Source organism: Chanodichthys erythropterus, chromosome 20 (genome assembly GCF_024489055.1).
Source record: "Chanodichthys erythropterus isolate Z2021 chromosome 20, ASM2448905v1, whole genome shotgun sequence".
Lineage (NCBI taxonomy): Eukaryota > Metazoa > Chordata > Actinopteri > Cypriniformes > Xenocyprididae > Chanodichthys > Chanodichthys erythropterus.
Window position 1 is genome coordinate 10,874,858 of NC_090240.1, and position 21,034 is coordinate 10,895,891.

Genomic DNA, 21,034 nt, shown 5'->3' on the forward strand with positions numbered 1-21,034 from the left:
AGGCATCAGGCACGTTTGCTGCAAAACCTGTCAGAAAATAACACGATTCATGGAAGGCATCTCAACTGGTCGTTACGTAACTGCTGGCAACAACAACAACACTTGACAGTCATCGATGAAGAAAAGCCTGAACCATGACATAAACAGCGCCAGCTGAGATATTTACCACACAGTAAGAGGAATGCATTTGTGCTTTTATTTTGATTATAGGCTGTGATAATTTTTGTTTTGGATCGGCATGTCTCCTTAACCCTCTTAATACACGAAAAGCTTTATTCCTACACTTGACTATCCTATATAGTGGCAAAGGCTTGTGTGTAACGATCAGAACCTCCTCGGAGACTGCAAATCTACAGATTTTAATGGACTTTGACGCGCCCCCTTGCGTCATCCATTGCATGTTTATACAGATCATATTTTGGTAGCCAATCACACTGCTTCATTCTTTGAGATGACCACATACGGTCTATCAGGCAACGGGCTCATTTTTGGTTGTAAATATTATGCTCTTTCATACACGTATATCATCGTTAAAGCGACGACTCCTCGAGTGGTAGCCTAATATTTAATATATATATATAATATATTATCGGTTCATTTAAATATGGAATTATTTCCATGTTACTGTGGAGGTTAAAATCAAGTAGGCTAGTCCCTCTTTTTCAAATCAATTCTTGCTCATTTATAATTATCACATAGGTCTACTTGGATATTTCTTGCAGTGTGATGACTTTGCCTGTGTAAATATTAATTTGTTTTGCTGTGTCTTTTAAACTGTTTCTTACAATTCTGGATGGTAGCTTTTGTTTTGGTTGCTGTCCGCGGTGCTGAAACCAGTTTAAGTCTTCTTTATCTTTAAAAGTGATGCATCCATTATATATTAAGTGTTTAGAAAATGTCTTTTAGCTAGTATTTCCATTCCCATTCATATTTTCTTGAATGTTGTAAAAATAAACTTTCTAGCTTTCTCGACAGCCAAAATGACAAGTTTTCTGGTATTAAAAAAAGACGAAAAAAAAAAAAAATCAAAATCAAAGGTTTGTTGAATTTTTTGACACATTGCAAAAGTTCTGTGAGGCATAATGAGACTTGTCAGGTTAGTGCATTTTATCATTATTTTCCTGTTTTCCTGCATTTGCAGGTGTATTAAATGGATATTCCACAACACAACAGAGAGGAAATAAGCTTTTCCCATTTAGAGTTTAATTATGTTTAATATTAAATAGAGCTGATGTCAACTGAGCCATAATTTGGGTAGGTGTATTGCGATCCAACAGTGTTCACAGCCAAAGCAAACAGTGAATGAATGGATCCGAGATTTTATCTTTAGTCTTATGAATGATTTTATATAGAATCTTCAAGCTAATGAAGAGTGTAAAGCTTTTAATATATCAGTCCAAGACAATTAGAACATTTTATACCTCATCTTTTATTTCAAAAGCCTAATTGAAGAAGAAGAATGGGAGAAATATGTGCAATTATCAGATTATCAAATTCCTCATCACTCCATCAGGGTGGATGGATTTGTTCCATGACTTTCATGAATGCCATGAACTCTCAGCTTTAGTCCCTTTGGAGTAACCCAGGGTTATGTGTCTCGCTCAAGGGCAAAATGGCTTGTCCCTTGCTGGGATCTTCCGGTTGCGAGTTTTAACCATTACACCACACCACACTATCTAAGATCTGAAGATTCCCTTCATAACACTCCTGTCTGTTACATTTAGACAGTCATTGTGGCCACTGAACAAGCAGTATAGGCTGTACTTTGCTTTCTTTTCCCCCTCTCACACTACATGGTGTTGTCTTCTCAGACGTTCAACATCAGCATCATTGTATTATGTACAATTGTATTATGCTTTCTGCAGCAGATTCAGTCTTTGAAGCTAGACTTTAGATCATAGTTAAGTTATATCAAACCTGCTGCATTTATTTTCCCACTGTTGCAAGTTTGCTTTCATTTCAAATATAATTTTAATCCTTCAATATTAGCCTCTTTGTAAAGCTGCTTTACATAATGTGTTGATGTGATGTAATGATCAGACTGAAATGATTAGGGATCATGTTAAAAATAAACTTTAGACACTTTTGGAAGTCTAAATGTTCATCAAACAGCTTTTCTCCATAATTGTACTGTTTACATGAGCACCACACACTTCTTCAGACTGAAAAAAAATAAAATAAAATAAAATAAAAAAATAAACCTTTTTCCATTACCTGATTGGTCACTTATGAATATAGATAGAAGAAAAAAAGGGGAAAGGAAAAAAAAAAAAAACACCTGCTAAATAACTCAAACCAAAGAATACACTAAATGCTGGGACAGTCTGCCTGTTAAATATTTGGCATTTATGTTAACACTGTTTTCAATGTTAGTAGGCCTATTCATTATATTCCTAAGTAACTTTAGCTGTCACAGATTCAGATGACTACTTGGGTGGAGGAGATGGAACTGCTTCCGTTTTTACACCAGCTACATTCATGTCTCTTGAGAGTTGAGTGCATCCCTTAGGCAGCTGTCAGTTCCTTTTCTTCAGTGGCAGGACTGTGGTTCCCAGCATGCACCGCAGCATGAATGACTCATGCAAACTACTGTGCTATGCTGTTTACTGAGCTATTTGCACTGATGTTGTGTTTGTTGCTCCTTTACGGCATGGTTATTGAGTGTCACCATTAATTTCAGTTTCTTCCATGGGACACAAAAAAAAAAATGAAATTCTGAAGACTGGTGGTGGCTGTCTTCCATACAATTACAATTAATAGGCAATGAAGATTTTCCACTACCCATGCAATATTTGTTTGAGAAACACTTAATATTAAGTTTTCATCGTGTTTCTGTTTTACATTCTATATAGACAATGCACTAATGTATGAAATAAAATGCAGTTTTATTTCCAAACGATGAGTAGGCTACATTCTGGCAGCTTTGATTGGGTGTGCCAGCCTTTAGTCTGGGCCACTAGTGCCACGCTGTCCCTTACATGGCCTCACCTTGGATTTATACTGAGAGGAAATAGCTCTTTATTCACAGGATGAATCTTAAATGAGGACTTGTGTCTGGCAATTGTCTCATGCCATGTAGATAATAGACTAGCTGTGCTCTTAGAGTTGTAGTACCACACAAAGCCTCTGAAATGTCTGCTGAATGTCATGTTAAGTATGCCAAGTATGCTTTATTAATAATCATTTACATCAGTTAAATGGACATGGTAGTCTTGGCTTTTTCTAGCATTAGTTTGCTCAGCATCAAAGCTGCATGAGAATGTGCACAGTAGGATGTAGCAATCAAGGTTCAAGTTCAATTTATTTATTTACATTGAAAATTCTTTGGTGTAATACACCGATCAGGCATAACATTATGACCACTTTCCTAATATTTGTGTTGGTCCCGCTTTTGCTGCCAAAACAGCCCTGACCCATCGAGGCATGGACTCCACTAGACCCCTGAAAGTGTGCTGTGGTATCTGGCACCAAGATGTTTGCATCAGATCCTTTAAGTCCTGTTAGTTGCGAGGTGGGGCCTCCATGGATCGGACTTGTTTGTTCAGCACATCCCACAGATACTCGATTGGATTAAGATCTGGGGAATTTGGAGACCAAGTCAACACCTCAAACTCGTTGTTGTGCTCCTCAAACCATTCCTGAACCATTTTTGCTTTGTGGCGAGGCGCATTATCCTGCTGAAAGAGGCCACAGCCACCAGGGAATACCATTTCCATGAAAGGGTGTACATGGTCTGCAACAATGCTTACGTAGGTGGTACATGTCAAAGTATCATTTAACAACAAAGCCCGATACCCCCTCTCCCTCCACTACGTAATTAAAGCTGCAACAGTTGAGTGCATGAAGTGTCCAACATTCCACACTTCATTTTTTTCCGTTAATTTTGTGCATCATCCGGGTATTTAAAGTTCAATGTTTCTTTTTGAAATTTTCTGTGTGAACACACTACTTGCACTATTTGTACTTAATAACGACATAGAATAGTGCATAAGTACGCGAATTGGGATGTACCTACTGCCTTTGCCGGCTTGCCTACTTCCCATAGTGCATCCTGGTGCCATGTATTCCCCAGGTAAGCGATGCACACACACACAGCCATCCACGTGATGTAAAAGAAAACATGATTCATCAGACCAGGCCACCTTGTTCCATTGCTCCATGGTCAATACCCGTATGTCCACAATGCATAGCGTACCTGTTTACCAAACAGAGCCATACACACCAGGCTAATGTTTATGATTGCTATCAAATGCTGTGAATGGTCTAATATTTTTTCCAAAATATTGCTTGGACAGAAATGTTCCTTTTTTAGCAATCGAGCTTGCCAGGGTCAACTTGTAGGCTAACAAGACTCTAAATAGTGTTCTGTGCTCGTCTGTGCAGCCAACGACAGAACAGTTAGCATGCTTTGTTTTGCAACTTTTGCCATGGCTTTAGAACTGGTACACCGTTTTCGCTTGCAAAAACAAAATGATGGCACTGTCAGTGGAAACATGCAGATTAAGGGGCGATAATATTATAATAAGATCCCCTTTCTACGTCACAAGAGGAGCAAAATCTGAGCGGCTTGTTTTTTAACATGCTTGAAGAGAAAGGCTTGCCAAAACAAAGTTACTGGCTTGTCCTTGTCATGTTGTCTGGGTGGTTAGATGCACCTGGGACCCGATTACAGCACTTAAACACAGAAAAAAATCAAATTTTCATGATATGTCCCCTTTAAAAAATTGCAAAACATGTTGATTTACAGAAGAGTTACTCAGAGCTAACAAGCCTGAACTAAAGTTTGGTCAATTGTCTAACACAGGTCACTTAGCACTGTAATGATTATTTTTTTTTTTTTTGCTAGAGACAATTAGATCGATGACTTTAATAGCAATAGCTTTTTTAAATGCAGTAACATATTAATGACTGCTAAATGTCTATTTAATGACAGAATTAATTGGCTACAGACTTCACTAGTCAACTAATCGGATTAATCATTTAAGACCTAATCTTGTGGGTTGGGGGGGTTTAGGTAGAGAATTGATGCAGCATTTACCTGTGTTTATGACGTATGTGCAGTTGGACTTTATAAAGTCAGCATTGTGTTTAAAGCACTCAGCACACTGGGAAGGAAAAGTAATATTAGGAATTTATTTATAGCTTATCTGTATACTGGAATTTGTGTCTTTACCAAGAAATGATAAAGAAAGACTGGCATTCTGCTACCTACTTATACAGCAAGTAGAAGTCAGAATATTAATTTTGTTTGTTTGTGTTAAATAAGAGGTGATCTGGTGCTGGAATGTGACATGTTGAATAGCGGATCTATATATTTATTCACTAACGTGAAGAATCTCTGTACTAACAACATATTGTATTAGTAGATGTAAGGATTATACAATCGCATGAGTTCTATGTCAAATCAAGTCACCTTTATTTATAGAGAGCTTTTTACAATACAGATTGTTTCAAAGAAGTTTTACAGTGATGACAGGAAAATAATGCAACAAAGTTTGTTTTGGCTGTACAGCAGCTCTAGAAGAAAATAATGTCATTGTCCAGCTTAAGTAAGTTCAGTGTTGTTTCATTTCCATTGTGAAAATCATTAGTTATTAATTTAGTTTATTTATACAGCAGCTCTGGAGAAAATAGTGATGTTCAGTTCAGTTCTCATACAATGATACAGGCATACATGGAGACCTGTAATATTGTTGAATATTATGTTGATAAATTAAACTCAGTGTATTACTGAAATTTATTTCTGGAAACCCCACCCCGACAGACACTCACTCACACTCACTCCTGTCTCACCCACTTTTGAAACAAAGTTATGCCAATTCATTAGGTTTCAGAATTCTGTAAAGGGCACTTATTTTTCCAGCAGTGGTCGTAATTTAAGTTTAGGTATTGCAATCATGTTTCATGTTGAACACTGATAACACTGATAAGTGCTAATTTCGGACTTTGTTAAATCTATCTGGGCAATTAGGTACATCTCATCCCCAACTTGAAGCTGGATAATGGCTGGCCATTACAGTAATGAATGTGGGGTTGTGGACAATACAAGTTATGGGGAATTTTAAGAATGGCTTCAAGGAGACTGGACTTCTGTTAATCACATGGTGGGGACTTTGAAGGAAAGCACCTTGCTGAACAAGACCAGGAGCTCAAGAACTTTTAAAAATAAAGGTTCCAAAAGGTTTTCACAGTGATGCCATAGAACAGTGATTCTCAAACCTGCCCAGGAGGACCCCCCAACACTACACATTTTGGGTTTGTCTCTCATCAGTCACACTCAATTCAAGTCTTGCAGTCTCTGCAAATGAATTGATGATCTGAATCAGGTGTATTTGATAGAGACATCCAAAATGTGCTGTGGTGGGGGATCCCTTGGACAGATTTGAGAAGCACTGCCATAGAATAGCCATTTGTTCCCCAAACAACCTTTTAGTGAACAGTTCTTAAAATAACCTTTTTATTTCTTAGCGTGAAGAACATTTTAATAATCTAAAGAACATTCTTCCTTTATAAAGAACCTTTTGTGCAATGGAAAGTTTCTGTGAATGTTAAAGATTCTTCATGGAAGCATATATGCCAAAAAAGAACCTTTATTTTTAAAAGCCTGGTAAGGTCTGGAGATAACAACTGAAGTGAACTACAGACTGATGAAGCAGCTATGGGAATCACTGGAGGTCCAATTGAACAACACAATGGAGATGCAAAGTGGAACTAGTCCTGAACTGAACTGTTTTTTTTTTTTTTTTTTTTTTGTAACTGATCTGTTCCGTAGTCTTTGGTCTTATCTACAGTTTCAACACTTGACTGGAGGGTTCCTGCCCTCACTTCCCCCTCCTCGACTATCTTCAACTAGTGAATCTACATCTGAGGGTAACTACTCTACTTTTCCTGCCTTTAAACAACTGTCAATATCTGGGAGAGCCTGGGAAACTGGAGTAACCAGCTTGATAACTTTAGAACAGACAGAATCATCCTTGGTGCCAATGACGTGCCATCCAGTTCTGATATGTTCTTCAATACCCTTCCCAATAACTTAAGAAGCTGTCCCAGAGTTTGAATACTGGAGCCACAGATGGGGAACCTCAGTAGGCATCCTTGGCCTACATACTTCAAGGACAAGATGCTCTCTCTTCATGCATCATGAAGACCTTTGAGAGGTCCAGAGACACATTGGAACAACACTGATCTGATAAGCACATTGGGTGGAGATAAACCACCAAGAGAGTGGAGGAAGCTCCGCAGTCACAAAGACCTGGCAAAGTCCCCTTGCAATCTAAACCGATTACAATATGTTTACCATGCACATATTAGTTTGGATAACTCTGAACTATGCTTCATAAAGTCAGTTCCCATATTGTGTGTATATAGATTCTTTATTTCGTCATTGTGTTTTACACGATTCTACCTCTCAGAACTTCAGAACAAACAAGGAAATGCTGACTTCTTATCTCATTCTGGCTGCAGCCCAAGCAGTGGTAGTAGTTAGTGGTGACTAGTGATGCGATGATTTGTAACTTGGTGAATATTCCGGTGATAATATTTAAGGATTTCAACGTAGAAAAACAGACAGAGATGATTATCATAAGTGATATTATATTTTTATGAAGATGTTTGATTCTTGTAAAAACAGTCTGTTGATAAATTGCTTTAACATTTTTTACCAAACCCATCCTAACATAACCTGAACTGATGCTTGGGAAATTGTTCAACCAAGCAAGCTCATTAAAAAGCAGCTAGATCTGCTGAAAAACTGTTTTAAAAAGGAAACTGCTGCTTCAGTTACAGATGCTGTAAGTGCTCCACAGAGAGCAAAGGAAACAAACTGACATGAAGTTTCAATAGAGTGTGTACTCAGCAAAATAGTAAATCATTTACAACATTATTGAGTCTGTTTATGGTAATATTTGTAATGAAGAGGATGAGGTGAAATTCACAACCCATCAGTGGAGTCGACAGCCATTTTAAGTAAAAGTGATGAATACACAACACAAACCGTGGATGCATTGAAAGACTATTTTTGAACCATAATGATGAGTTTCCATGTTACACAAGCTCTTAGACTGGCTTTTTAGGATGATAGCAATGAACTTACATTCTGCATAAATGCAAAGCAGACTTTTCAGTGCTTTAAGAAAGGTAAATTGTGAATACATTATTGTACAGAAATTGATGCCATGTCATTGTTACTGTTCTTAGCCAGTTTTCTTTGGCAATTATCATTATATGAAACAAATGAAATATTTCTGTTTTTTGAGCATTTGAGTTGCTTGTCTTAGAAAGTTAAGTCTTTGAAGGGGAATTCAATGGATTCAAAAATATACAACACTTTGGACCCGAGCAACTCTCTATAATGCGAGGAAATCACTCGCATATGCGACCAAATTTCACTAGAGGAAACAAAAAAATGTCTTTAATTAGCCAATGGCTAGTAAATTGTATGATTTCAGTCACCTGTAATTGAGTTGGAGGCAAAAAAAAGAGTTTAGCACAGATATAATTTCATTTCCTGCTGAGCTTTATGCACCATCACTTGGCTAAGAGCGCCCTCTGTCCTTTCTTTCACGCGTGTGCACTCGCTGTGAGAGAAAGAGAGATCACATGCAGGGCTCGTTGGTAGAACTGTTGGACCAGTGCTGCATCGTCATGAAAGTTGATCATTTGCACGTGTTTTTAAGCCTTGCCAATTAAGACATTTTGTGTGTGCAAACTGCACATCTGAAGCATGTGCCAAGAAAGCCGCATCTGACAGCACGTGAACACTGAATTGAGCTCTCTTTCACACAAAGTTATGTCAAAATGTCCGTCTTTGAGTGAATTAAGTGAATATAAACAGATCATTATATAATGTTAATCAAACAATAGACTTACTGAAAAAAACAACAACAAAAAAGTGCTCTTGACTGAGTAACTTTAATAAGGATTCATCTATATTTAATTTTACAGTGAAGACTATGCACTGCTATTTTACATTTAATTACTTTATTCAATTTCTGTACATAATCTATACCTAATCTGTATCTAACTACTGTTAGATCTACCTGAAAAACCTGAAAAGCACTATTTAATTTGCATTATTGTTCTGTTGTTTATTTGTGCTATTGTTTGTAATTTGACTATTTGCTCTTATTTTATTACAGTCTGTTTACTTGATTTTAATAGTGTTTGAAATTGATATTTTATATTTATATTTTATATCGTATTTATGTAGAATTGTTTCATTTGCATTGTTCTTGCATTGTAAAAAGTCTGTTGAGTAAAATAAAAACGTACTAGCCAATGGCGAGCTTCAGTGTGTCCATAGAGGGTTGCCAAGGCAGTTTTAAATAATCTTAAGTGAAAACAGTATTCATGCAGTTGGCTGATGCCTTTGTCTAAAGCAACCTACAATGTATTATATATTTTATTAGTACAAAGGTCTATTGTAGCAGAATGTGATGAGAAAACAAATTAATCCATCTTGCACAACCAATTGTTTTGAGTTAAATAAAAGATTATCGGTTTTCGCTAAATTACAGAGAGACCTGCATAGACAGTAGTTGCTACAATGAAGTGAATGGACATTCTCAATTGAAGATCACCTCTATGAACAACTACTACTAGTATTATAATACTATTTCTTTACATGTCAGGAATGTCCATTCTAGCTTCACCAGGTGTCCGATGTGCAGTAGCACTGTCAATTCATTGTGCCATAAGAGTTTCTGTGCCTGTTCTATTTGAGTTCAATTTATGAACCACCTTTATACTAAGCAAGTAGTCCAGATGCTGGACTAGAAACAAAAGCAAATGGGAAATGACTGTTATTTATAACAATGCACGAAGCATGAATCTAGTAATGTAGAGATTCACACTTTTGTTTCTCACCTGTGTCATCTTTTATATGTAGACATTATAGTCCTGGAGAGCTGAAGACAGTACATTTTTGGGCTGAGTAGTCTACTGCTAAGCCCATGTACATATGTCATGTGACATCTGTTTAGGTTTTTGTTCATGTTGCTTGTTTTCATGTTCTAAATTTTCATGTTATTTGATTCCCTGCTTCTCTCATGTGATCTAGTCATGTCTTTCCTGTCATGTGACCTCTGTTTCCTGCTAGTTCATGTGTCATATTTTTGTTGGTTCATTGGCTTGTTATCTTGTTATCATTTCTGTCTTTTCATTGGATCATGTTCATCTCGTGTCATTGATTTTCCCCTGTCCATGTATTTAAGCCCTCATGTTTGCCACTTTTGCTTGTTGTGTATTGTTAAATGCAATCCACTATCTATGAGTCTTGGTTTCATGGTTCAAAGTTCATGTCTGCTCAAGTTCATATCTGTGACGAGCAGGGCGGGCGAGAGCCGTGAGGGAACGGCGCGAGGCGTGCCGGCCTCGAGTCTCTCACGGAGGAGCTCCGGAGGCATAAAAGGAGGAGCGACTACAGTGAAGGACGAGAGAGGACCAGGCCTGGACTTTATTTTATGTTTTATTATGTTTGTGTGGCCGGCAGACGTCCGCGAGGGTCTGCCGGCATTACTTCCGTTTTGTTGTTTGTTTATTTTGAGATTAAAGTTTTGTTGAATGTTCGCCGGTTCCCGCCTCCTTCTTCCCACATCTACTGACCTCGTTACATTGGTGCCGAAACCCGGGAGGAAGAAGGGACATGCTGTCGGAGAGCCCTCGCTGCTAAGGGGGGATCACGGTGCTGCGGAGTTCGGGCAGCGCGGAAGTCCATGAAGGGGAGGAGCAGGGGACGGGGGACTCGCATAGACAGTAAAAGAAATGGACACAGCTACCCCATTGGAACTCAATTGAGACAAGTGAAGCCCATTTTTAGTGATTTTTAGCACTTCCGTTTCTGACGCGCAGACTCAAACTAAGCTTGATGATGTCAGCAACCTGTCTGACAGATGTAAATCTTCTAGTAGCTGTGCGTGCAAACTGCCATCGTTAATCTTGCAGAGACGGCGAGCTTGAGCGGGGAGTTCTTTGGCGTGAGTGAGCAGGAGTAAGTATTCTGATTAATTATTTTGTATAGTATTTTAAAATGTAACGCCAGTACGCCATATTAAGATAATCTCCCCAATTGCCTGCGAGCTTCTCCTCCTGTCTGTACGGTAATTTCTCTACTGTGCGACAGAGAGTCGAGTGGTTATGACGCAATCGTTAGCTTATTTTTACAAAAACTGTTTCTACGGGGCCATAATGTAACATAAAAGGTAATGGAGCCCTTTATACATTGTCGTGCATCCTTAGAAATAAATAATGGACAAATGGAGTCTTTAAACGCCTCAGATGTAAAGTTATTCGCTGTCAAAGTGACGCCAAAATGAATGGGAGTCAATGGGATGCTAACGCAAGTGAAGTTCTGCTACAAGCAAACTTCCGGTCGATTTCCTTGGGCACTGGGGACTCGCTGCCGGCTGCCCTCAGCCGGAGGAGCCATCGCCGGCCGGCAGGAGGCGGTCGAGGATCGGGCCGTGCACCACGCGTCCAGTGCCCTCGCATGTGGCACTGCGAGGAAGAGCCTCTTGGTAGGCTGAGGACCGAGCGGCAGTGTGTCGGGGAACCGGACCAAGAATTTTTTTTTTTCCTCTCTCTTTCTTTTTCCTCTCTCCCCTCTCTCGTCCTGTCGCTCCCCTTGCTTCCGTCTCCTTTCTCTCGTCTCGTCTGTCCTTACCCCCAGGTGCTGCGGCCGCCGAGACAGGCCCCGGGGGGGAGTAAGCGCAGTCTCGGGAGTACCCCCCGGCCTGCGAGGGGCGTTGGGGGTATGTGACGAGCGGGGCGGGCGAGAGCCGTGAGGGAACGGCGCGAGGCCGGTGACGCGAGTGATAATGAGCATCACCTGTGAGGCATGCCGGCCTCGAGTCTCTCACGGAGGAGCTCCGGAGGCATAAAAGGAGGAGCGACTACAGTGAAGGACGAGAGAGGACCAGGCCTGGACTTTATTTTATGGTTTATTATGTTTGTGTGGCCGGTAGACGTCCGCGACATTACTTTCGTTTTGTTCTTTGTTTATTTTGGATTAAAGTTTTTGTTGAATGTTCGCCGGTTCCGCCTCCTTCTTCCCATATTTACGAACTTCGTTACAATATCTAACATCTTTCAAACACAGGATTTAAACGTCTTATTAGTTAAGCCCTGTAAAAAACAACTACTGTTCAAAAACCATTTTGTTTTCCGCATGCTCTCTACACAAAGCCTGTCGCAAATAAGACTTAGAAATATCTCAATATCTGAATTCAAAATATGCTCAATATTTGAAATATTTCAAAATACTGACTTACGCAATACATTTTTACTAATTAGTTAAAGTAAATAAAGTATTAGGAGGTTTATCAATAAAAATGCCAACCACTATGTGCGTATGCTCCGTATTAAATGTAATTTTGTAGTTCAAATTGTTATGTCAAAGTAGGTTGTTAGCTTAGCTAAAGATAGAAATAAAGAGATCAATAATACTTTGACAGGGCTAGTTAGCATTCCCATTAATCTTAAAAAAAGATTTGTAATTTACAGTATATGTTGCTTGCTAAATTTTTCAAATGTTTTTATTTTGTCAGAAAGCACAGTTAGCTTTGAATGGCTGTCAGTGGAGAAAGATGCCTGTTGCCCACAGATTTGTGTAGTTAGCGCATTTACCAGCAGGTATTAACTGGACCATGCTAAACAGCCAAACCTTGACTGCTTGGTTAAAATGAGCTAAGTCTCTCGCACGGTTCATGTGAGGAGTGCTATTGGCATGGCATGAGTGACTTTTCCTGCCCACCCTTTCAAATATGTTGTAGCCCTATCAGCATAATGATGGTATCAAATGCTAATACTATGGTATTTAGATATTTACCATGGCACTGATTGTCAACCATTTATATATTATGGTATTTATAATGGTTCTCCATTATACTTAAAAAAAAAAAAAGAAAGAAAAAAAAGCAATGATAGCAGTTTTACATGACCAAAATTGATTACTGTACTGCATGTCCAACAAAGGGGGGTAATAATACCATATCCAAAAACACATGGTACTTGTATTAGGTCCATATCAATCAGAATGTGAGAGCTCATATAGACTGTAGACAGTGAGCCAGGTCAATAGGTTTTAAGACACAGCCTACATTTTCCTTTGTAGCAAAAGATGTACAAATGTGAATTGTGTATGCCATTGTAGCATTTAGAGCTTGGTAGTCTGTAGCTTTATGCTAATGGTAACAATATACATGGAGGGATCTCATCCAATAAGGCATCCAGTACTTAGCTTAAATGCATGACACGTTCGTCCATTAGTAAATATATTGCATGTGTAGTTACTATATTTTTAAATGTTTTTGAAGCATGCCCAAACAGAAGTGATGAGTTTGCTTGATTTAATAACAACACCTGCTTCAGGGAATAGTTTCTCCAGTAGGACAGTGAACATCTGTTCTACAGACTAGCTTTTGTTTATATGGATTGTTGTGTGGCAGATTATTCCTAGGAAACGGGACAATGTCTTTCTCTTTTATATTAAAACTAATGTGTGTATATTGTCTTTGTTAAAGCTCACTGACAGGCAGCTCAGTAGTGTACACAGTCTGGGCCTCAATCTTTCTTTCCTTTTTTTGTCATTTTAAATTCTGCTTGTGTTTCATAAATGGGAATGTATATCTGTAAAAGTTATAGGCCTCATCATGGGATGATAATTTGACAAAAAATAATTTGTTATGTTCTTTTCTCAGCCTTGCTGATATGTAGCACTGCAAGTTGTCATAGGAGATATTGTCTCTTAGCCCTCCTTTTTGCTCTTTCAATCGAATAACTTGTATGTCTACATCCCATCTTCGATCATGGCGTCCTCCATTCTCCAGTTGACAACGTTGTTGTATGTTATATTGTTGTATTATTGTATGCCTGGATTAAGCCCCAAGTATACAGTTGAACGCACATCCTCGGCAAAGTATGCTTCATTTGACTTTAACGCGTACGCAGGCGTTCGACATAATCTTGTGTCAAGCAATCTTGTTACAACTGAGTTAAGAGTTACAAACCATGTAAACATCTTTGTATTCTTTCATGCTAGAGTTGTACAAATGAGGGTGCTTTCTAACCTCTTTGCACAATCTCTTGTCTATGTATGCTTGCATCGAACCGCCCGTCCTAAGCGGGACTCAAACCTGGGTCCATCCACATGGGAGGCAGGCGCTCTAACAAGGAGGCTAAAGATCAGGGAGCTAGGGATTTTCTTTAAGCCCCGATCAGAACGGGTTGGGGGCATGTCAGTGAGAAACATGGCGAAACACCACAATGCTTATAGGTATTTACCAGTGATTTTGTCAGGCTTTTACAATGAAGTAAGCTAATTCCCAGCAAAAAAATACTATAGTATCATAATTTAGCAATATAATATGTAATAATAAAGTTTACAATGGCTTCATAAATTAATTAAAAACATAAAAAAGCAACATACAACCAATGCACATTCTTTGCTCTACATTTTTTAGAAGTAGAAGTGTTGTTATTTTGTGTAATTAATTTAGAGAAGGCACACCGCCATCATACTCTGATGAAAGTGACTTGAACGCACCTACCGTCGAAAACACAACTTCCTACCTCGTAAATACGAACTTCCCACGAGGACTTGAACACACCATTATGCTGCTTTCCGGGCAGGTTTTTGAGCCCGTAAGTCACTTCATCAAACCACGACTCACAACTTTGTAGAGTTCCAGGCAAGTCACGCCAAGCTGCCTGAGTGCAAGGAATTGTGGTAGCTAGATGTATTATATTATTATATTATTATTAATTTGATTGCAACATTATATTGTCCTAAAGTCTATTTCTCACCGTGCACCATGCGTAGGAGCTGCCATTGTTGTTTCGTGGGCCATATGACATCAGAGCGCGGAACTGGGAGTACATCGATCTAGTTCACTGGTGGGAAGTCACAGGTTTTTTTACTGCCATTCCAGTGCACTTTCACAGGTAGAAGGTTAGAAAAACACGGGTTACGGGTTGTCTGGAATGCAGCATTAATTGCAGTGTTTATGATGTCACCAACCCTGGAAGAAGCTTGTTGTAGTCCAAACCGGTCGTTTTTGTAGGCATTAAACTGCCATAACTTTATAAGTCAATATCTCCTTTTGCATTGAACTTTCAACGCTGTAACTTTACAGGTACTGTTTATGCTCAAACATTACACACTAACTAAAGTTAAAAAAGTGAAATCGCAATGAACCACCCCTTTAACAGATCTATATGTACTCTTGAATTGAATGAGCAAAAATATTCATGTTCGAGTACATACAGACAATATTTTTACTTTTACATTGTAACAGTTTTGAGGGTCTCAGTATGAACTATTGTTTTAAAAAGTAATTTAATAAATAAAAAAATACTACAGTGTACAAATTAATTAGTTTACTGGCACATCAATAATCTACTGTTTTTCCCTATGGTCTGGTTTTCCTCTGGCATTGGCTAGGAGTGATGATCTGTGACAGTACTGCATGAAAGAAACTAAAAAATGAATCTCATTCAGATAAATATTTGGGACTATAGCTTTGAAGACTATCTACATCTCACATCCCGTCTTCTGTTTCTCTTTACGTTTTGGGTATCTTGATTTTTGCCATGCTTTCTCTCGCCAACTGGCTGGTGGGAGCGTCACGATTGTGTGACGTGCTGAGACAAACCACTAAACATCTTAAGGTGCAGCCCAACCACTAGATCATCTCTAGTTTTCATGTTTACTTACTTGTGCTTAGTGAATTTTTTAATCACAAAATCATTCCGGAAAATAGATGTTGCTAACGATCACTGTGTTGCCAGAGGATCCCAAACACACAGTCTCTCTCTCTTTCTCTCTGATGATTAATCTCTTAATGGCCGTTCTTCCACATTACATCAGACCCCTTGAACCTCCAGTCACATGACTTGCTTAATCACGGCTCAGCCTATCAGGCTGCTTCTGATGAAAGCTCTATCTGAGAGAGTGCTGTTTCCTGGCAACTCCCAGCATGCTTTTCTTACATGCTGTAAGCTCCTCAGTTATTAGCTGTGGCGTCTCTGCTCTGATCTGCTTAGATAATGGACTATAGCCAGAGCTCACCTGGGTGATCGGCCTCTCTCTCTCCCACACACACTCCTCCCTCGCCATATCACTGACAACACTTGCTACACCTCGCATATAATTATCTTTTTTTCCTCAGTCTTTTTGTTTATCCCAGACTCTCAACATTAAGCAGCAAATTTACTGACCCCAAAATGTTCAACCAAGAGTCATTTTCTTTATTAAAGACAGAGAGAGGAGATGAACAATTCAGAAATATGATTGAGAGGAATTGCAATGCTCTAATATGGCAGGTATAGGAATGGAAGTCCCACCTTGCAATTCAAATATTTTTGACAGAGTTATCAACTCTTTTATTAACTCAAGAAGTCTGAAAAAAAAAAAAAAAAAGATTGAATTTAGTTTGATTTTCCCACCATTTTCAATTAGTTTGAGCATAAGCTAAAGCTTAATGTTTTGTTGTACCCTTTGCATATTTCAAGTAAAATGAAAATATAATGTACAGGTATATGACTTTATCAATAATTATTATTTTATTTTAATTGAGATTATTAATTTTAACAACAATAAAGATTTACAGTTTTTTACAGACGCTAGGACACATTTCCCAATACTTTGGTCACTTTTGCAAAACTCTTCACACAGTGAGCACAACAGAAGACTATGTGGGCTAAACTGAGGATCAATTATCATTGCTTTGGCACAGAATGCATTCAATGACTACATCTCTCAAATTTCATGAATTCTTTTCTCATTCAGACACAACAACTACCAAAACTCTTTGTACGTACAGGCCAATTTGCACATGCTTACATACTGTTTTCAAAACTGTTAAACTTATGTTCAAAACAATAACATAATACAAAACTGAATACAACAGAAATATGCTGCATTTCTATAGTAATATAGTTATGAAATATATTCTGAATCTAAAAAATCAAATACTATCAAAACAATTAGATGAAACGGAACACCTACACAAGCATTCGTTTTTCAATTTCATTACCATCCATTCAAAAGGGGAAACTTAGGAATAATTTTGTTCTGTAATGTAAACATGGACCATGTAACATGTACTGCTGTGAATTATAAGCAGTAGAGAGTGTCATTCTTGTTTTATAAAGAAATTTTAAAAATAGAAAACATGTATAATGCTAACTGATGTTAGTGTTTTTAGTGTTTGCTGGGTGAAAACCTTTGCTAGTGTTCTGGAATAATGAGTTGATTTGAGACATGTATGAAGTGTTTTGGTAGATTTAGTGTTTTGAATGTGAAATGAACTGCTGTGCCAAGATGAAAGTTGGTTAGGAGAACTGTGTGAAGAGTTTTGAAAAAGTGAACTAAGTATTGAGAAATGTGTCCTAGCGATTGTAAAAAAACTGTAAATTCATTACAGTTTTTCACAATTGCTAAGACACTAAACCCCATTCCCTGAACCAAATTCTCACTAGTCTAAACCAATTTGTTGAATAAATCACTCTTTCTGTAAAACCTTAAACAAGTTCAGGCAGTTAGACACTATTCGCAAATCCAATGCACTCTTTTAGCAAAAAAGTAAACACATTCAAGCTATTAAAGTTAAACAACTAAAACACAGTTGTCATCATTTACCCACAATGATTCAAAATTGTTCATACTTGTTTCTAATGATCAAACCAACTGTACAAAATATGAGCCAATTCAGAGTGCACAGGTGGCAGAGGCGTACTGAATGTTGATACCAACAATAGAGGGAAACAATCAAAAAAGGAGAGGAGGAAGAGTATGTGTAAAAGGTGGTGGACAAGGAGGATGAGGACGAGAAAGAACAAGGTTTAAAGAGGGTTTTTCCCTTCGCCTGGTAAGAGACGACATTGCCTGTGATAGGAACAAAGTCCTCAGGCCGGACCCAGAACAAAGATGTGATGCTGATGCAGAATTAATATCTCATGGACCTTGATTTTACAATTGCAGTTGGACCGCAGAATTTTTACAGTATAGTGCTGAATATACAGACATTCAGTACTATTGAATATTCAGTACAATACTATACTTGCAGTACATATAGTACACAATATACCCAGTTGCAATTACTATACTTTGTGTGATTGCAAAAATTGTTTACTGTATATAATATACTTTTTTTTGTAACATTCTGGATGCTGTGTTCTCCATTTTTTTTTATGTAGTGTCTAATGAATGATCTGTAATGCTTATACTATTGACTGATGTGTGTATGATCTGAAAGTATTGTTTGATTTTAAGTACACGTGAAATGGTTTTGAAGCGGTTGTTTAATTTTGCCAGAAGAGTCAGGGGTTTTGTGAATTTAGTTTGAAATTTTGGATTTGTGTTTAATGTTGTGAGAACATTAGTGAAGGTTTCAAGAAATGTGTCTTAGCAATTGTGAAAAACTGTAATATACTCTAATATACATATCTTCTTGAATGGAGAAAAACAGAAATCTAGTCAAGATTATTTTGTAATAATCGATCACCGAACAGGCATAACATTATGACCACCTTCCTAATATTGTGTTGTTCCCCCTTTTGCTGCCAAAACAGCCCTGACCCATCAAGGCATGGACTCCACTAGACCCCTGAAAGTGTGTTGTGGTATCTGGCACAAAGATGTTAGCAGCAGATCCTTTAAGTCCTGTAAATTGCGAGGTGGGGCTCCATGGATTGGACTTGTTTGTTCAGCACATCCCACAGATGCTAGATTGGATTGAGATCTGGGGAATTTGGAGACCAAGTCAACACCACAAACTTGTTGTTGTGCTCCTCAAAACCATTCTTGAACCATTTTTGCTTTGTGGCAGGAGCATTATCCTGCTGAAAGAGGCCACAGCCACCAGGGAATACCGTTTCCATGAAAGGCTGTACATGGTCTGCAACAATGCTTAGGTAGGTGGTTCCTGTTAAAATAACATCCGCAGGGATGGCAGTATCCAAGGTTTCCCAGCAGAACATTGCTCAAAGCATCACACTGCCTCCGCCGGCTTGTCTTCTTTCCATAGTGCATCTTGGTGCCCTGTGTTCCCCAGGTAAGCGACGCACACGCACCCGGCCATCCACGTGATGTAAAAGAAAACGTGGTTCATCAGACCAGGCCACCTTCTTCCAAACTGCGATGCACTGGGTATTCAGACACCTTTCTATCAGAACCAGCATTAACTTCTTGAGCAATTTGAGCTACAGCAGCTTGTCTGTTGGATTGGACCACATGGGCCAGCCTTCACTCCCCAGGTGCATCAATGAGCCTTGGCTGCTCATGAACTAGTCACCGGGTCACCACTGTTCCTTTCTTGGACCACTTTTGATAAATACTGACCACTGAAGACCAGGGACACCCCACAAGAGCTGCAGTTTTGGAGATGCTCTGACCCTGTCATCTACCCATCACACTTTGGCCCTTGTCAAACTTGCACAAATCCCTACGCTTGCCCATTTTCCCTGCTTCTAACACATCAACTTTGAGGACAAAATGTTCACTTGCTGCCTAATATATCCACCCACTAACAGGTGCTGTGATGAAGAGATCATCCGTGCTATTCACTGTGTTCATTGTTCGTTGTTATTCACAGTGTTCATTCATTCAGTGGTCATAATGTTATGCCTGATCGGTGTGTGATTGCAAATAATAATAATAATAATATATTTGCAAAATGTAACTATATTTTACAAAACAAATCTGCCCTGCATTGTGCCTTTTAAGTCATTGCCAATGTTTTCAGCACAATCATGCCTCCCTTCTATGTAACTTAGGCTTATTATAGATTGTACCTCACTTGTCTGTGGAAAGCAAACATATTTGTATTTAAATGAGACTTTTTTTATAGAAATCATGGCAGCAATAATTCATCAAATGATGGAGAGGAGCATTATCTGAGCTTTTAATGATAGAAAAGAGCAACGATTTATCCAGTCACGCACCTTTTCAGAATTTTAAATGTTCAAGTTTACTTATTATGATCAAAAGTGTTTTTAACTGCCTTTCAGCTGGTTCAAATCATTTAGTGCATCGAATGACTGTAAGAGTAGGCATTGCAAATCATAATGCAGTGATGTGAGTGACTTAATATAATGTCATTTTTTTTCTTTTAATTAGAAACCTCTAAAGTACTAATATCAATTTTCTTTTGTTTTACATCTTTTATTTCTGAACTGATAATGCATGCAATTTGTGAGAAAATGCATTTTGCATGTAATAGACAAGAGTTTGCAATGGTGCAATGAGTGTTTGCATACAAAAAGTGAGGGCACGAATTATGGATGCACCTTTCCTTTAGATACTCTTATTACTTTTGCATTTTGCATAAGCCAGTGCTTTCTTATATATAAAACTTATCAAAGGGCCTATAACAAATAACTGTTCAACATCTAATAGCCTCTTATGGATCAGACAGCCCATCTTAGTAATTTCATGAGACTTGTCTGCAGCAAACCCTGCAAACACAGTTGCTGCAGGGAGACAGGTGCGATATATTTAGCAGCAGTCTCTGAAATCTGCTTACTATAATAGGTTTACATGTATGTGCAATAGTTTTCATTAACTTGGCCAGAGGCCTCCAAACTCGGTCCTGGAGGGCCGCTGTCATGCAGAGTTTATCTCCAACCAGCTCCAACACACCTGCTTGAAAGTTTCTTGTATGCCTAGTGAGACCTTGATTAGCTGGTTCAGGTGTGTTTAATTGGGGTTGGAGCTAAACCTTGCAGGACAGTGGCCCTCCAGGATTGAGTTTGGAGACCTCTGCACTAGGCATTCGTTAACACCAAGTGTTTTCAAAGAAAACCATACAAGAAATAGTGAGATTATGTACCAAAATGTAACAAAACAGTGCAAAATTTAGCATATGTGCTCCAGAAATTAATTATGGCTCTCACATGGGTCACACAAATTTTTTTTTTATTTATTATTTTTGTCCTGATCCCATTTCTCCCCTTTTCTTTGGTTTCCCTGAAGCTCAACCTATCTTGCGTAGCCAGACCTTCAGACTGATGGTAAAAGGATTCCATTGCAACTTTCATT

General features: G+C 38.5%; 1 protein-coding gene across 1 annotated transcript in view; it reads left to right on the forward strand.

The window, feature by feature from the left end:
• Positions 1–21,034, forward strand: part of pacsin1a (protein kinase C and casein kinase substrate in neurons 1a) — a 57,512-nt gene that overhangs the window by 789 nt on the left and 35,689 nt on the right. The window lies entirely within an intron of this gene.